The sequence below is a fragment of the Elephantulus edwardii genome, unplaced genomic scaffold, assembly GCF_000299155.1.
Source record: "Elephantulus edwardii isolate Elephantulus edwardi_28Jun2011 unplaced genomic scaffold, EleEdw1.0 scaffold00551, whole genome shotgun sequence".
Lineage (NCBI taxonomy): Eukaryota > Metazoa > Chordata > Mammalia > Macroscelidea > Macroscelididae > Elephantulus > Elephantulus edwardii.
The window spans coordinates 6,978-10,243 of record NW_006400301.1 but is presented as its reverse complement, the minus strand read 5'-3'; positions in this window follow the sequence as shown (position 1 = coordinate 10,243).

The window sequence follows — 3,266 nt, the reverse complement described above, 5'->3', positions numbered from 1 at the left end:
ATGGAGACAGGACACATCCCTGGTGTATGCCCTTATCAATTTTGAGCCATGCAGTGTTTCCTTGCTCTGTTCTGACGATTGCCTCTTGGTCCAAGCATAGGTTTCTCATTAGCATGATCAAGTGTTCTGGTACTCCATTCTTCTCATAGTGACCCTATGACTCAACCCCATCCACCATGCACAACCAGTATCCCATTTGACACATCAGTGTCACAGTGTTCAGCTTAACAGCAACCACAAGTTACCTCTGTACCACAAGTGGACACACCAGCGCTATATAACCTAGAAAAATGTTTTACCTAAAACAAAGAAAACTGCCCTGAGGCCCACAGATTAGAGTCAATCAACTTTGGCTTGATAGCATCACTTTCCGTCCACTAGATCTCTCTCTATATTGTTAAGTGCCATCGAGTCATAGGTGACTCATAGAGACCCTATGAATGAAAGTTCTCAACACTTGCGTGACTTTCATCCTTTCTCCAGGTTCATATGGTTTCCAGAGGCAAGGTATTTATGGAACTGGATGCCACTCCTGCTTCCAAACTTGTTTTAATCTGGGAGCTCCACCCAACACCATCCACCATGAGTAACCATTATTGCATTTGACACATCAGTGTCACAGTGTTCAGCTTCACAGCCACCACCCACAAATTACCTCTGTATGGCAAGTGGCTCTGTGACCACGCACTTGGGACAAAAAGAAAGCCACAAATTCCACAGTGTTCCTTTTCAGTGTGTCTACTTTCTCTTTCTCTACAGAGTAACTTGTGGTTCCTGTGGTTCTATAGCTATAGGCTTTAGATTATGGAATGCCGAAAGAGCAAATATATTTTGAAGTAAGAGCAACTAGAATGTTCATTAGAACAAAGAATGGTAAGGGTTTTTTTTCTGATACTTTGGACATGTTGTAAGGAAAAGTCAAATCCTTGGAAAAAAACCATCATGCTGGAAAAGCAGGAGGGTCAGAAAAATATAGGATGACTTTCAACAATATGGACTGACACAATGATTTTAACAACAGGCTTAACTATTTAAGAGTGTTTAGGATGGTGCAGGATAATGCAAGAGTCCTATCTGTTGTCCATAAGGTCATTATGAATGTTTGTTGACTGGAAGACATAAAACAACAGTAACAATATGTAGTTATCCTTTTCAGTAAAGCATAATTTCTAATGATATCAACAGCCCAGTAGAAAGATCTCAACTATGTTTCTTTGATTTGGCCCTAAAATAAATAGAGACATCATAAAGGTATAGTGTATCATAGGACAGTTATGTGGGTATATAAATAGAATTGTCAGCATGTAATATTTCCAAGTGAATGATTTCTTTGTTTTCCCTTAGAAGAACGTGTACTTTCACCATCTTACCATCTTACTACTTGTCAGAAGGTAATGGATCAATTAGAAAAAGGCAGATGATGGAACTGAGACTGGAGGATAGAAGATGGGACAGTATTTTCTGTTGGATACCAGAACAATGAGTCTCTTATTAAAAACAAAGTGGAAATTTATAAAATAATGAATCTAAAACAAGAGAAAAAAAATTTATGGATAGTGAAGTTAATAGAGATGTTGACTTTATATAAATATTCTCATCTATAATCTGTTTCACAGTAAGACCACTGTTGAGAAAATATTGAAGTGGTCAACTAGTTCATTTTATATAAATATATAATCAACATTCATGACAGAGCAGTAAAGAAATCAAAACACTGATTTGCAATCAATGAGGGAGGTCTGATGGTATAGTGGTAAGAAACTGCACTGCAATCCCAAAAGCATATGGTTCAAACCCACCAGCTACTCCTCAGGAGAAGAATGAGCAGTCTCCTCTTGTGCAGCTCATTGTCTCTGAAAACCCACAGGAGGGTCAATTATGGGTCTGTTCTGACTGTAGAGTAAACAATGTATGTTCCATAGTCAGACCATTATTCAGAAAATACTGAATTTGTCAACTATTTTATTTGGATTTATAATCAACACTTATGACAGAAGCAGTCAAGAAATCAAAACATTTATTTACACTAAAGAAATTTGCTGTCAAGGACTTATACAAAATGCTAGAGTGAAGTTATTAGTTTAAATACTGATGCATACCTGACACCAGGCATGGTCTTTTCAATTGCTACCTATATATCTGAACACTGAACATTGAATAGAGACAGAAGAACTAAATATGAAATTAAAAGTTATACTATGTATATTTTTTTCTTCTTTTTTAAATTTTATACTGGGTTCTTTTACCCATCGCTTTCTCCACCCATCAAATTGTGTGATCCTATGGTTAAGCCCCCCTCCCTTGCATCCTCATACTCATTCTACAATAATGGTCTTATACAGGATTTGTCATTATGAGACTGAGTTAGTTCACTTAGCATAATGCTTTCCAGTCCTTCCCAAGTTAGATAGTAATTTACAAAATCATTGTTCCTGCATGCTGCATAGTGTTCAATTGTGTGAATGTACCATAGATTCTCAATTCATTGTGACTGGGTATTTGGGCTGTTTCCATGTTCTTGCTATGGTAAAATTGCTGCAATGAACATTGCTGTGCAAGTCTCTGTTTGTACCTCCTTTCTTATTTTCTCAGGTTATATTCCAAGCAGTGGAGTTTCAGCTTTTTTATGAAATGTCAAACTGTCTTCCAGAGTGGTTGTACCATTTTACAACCCCACTAACAATTTATATAGGCAGTCGTCAGAACAGAGCAGGGAAACACTGCATGGCTCAAATTGAGAAGGGCATATACCAGGGATGTGTTCTGTCTCCATACCTTTTCAACCTGTATGCAGAACAAATTATCTGGAGGCTGGCTCTATGAGGAGAAATGTGGGGTCAAGACTGGTAGAAGATCTACCAACAGTCTGCGTTATGCAGATGACACAACCCTGCTTGCTGAAACTGAAGAGGACCTGAAGCGCTTGCTGCAGAGGGTCGAGGACTGCAGCCTTCAGTATGGACTGAGGCTCAATGTCAAGAAGACAAAGATTCTCACTATTGGGCCAATTGGCAGCATCAGGATGGATGGTGAAGGGATTGAGATTGTTCACAGCTTCAGTTTGCTCGGCTCCACAGTCAACACTCTTGGCAGCAGTAGCCAGGAAATCAAAAAACGTATTGTGATGGGAAAGTCTGCTGTTAGGAACCCCTCCAAAGTACTGAAGAGCAACAGTGTCTCTCTGGAAACTAAGGTGCGTCTGATACAGGCCATGGTCTTTGCTATCACTTGTTATGCATCAGAGAGTTGGACAATGACTAAGGAGG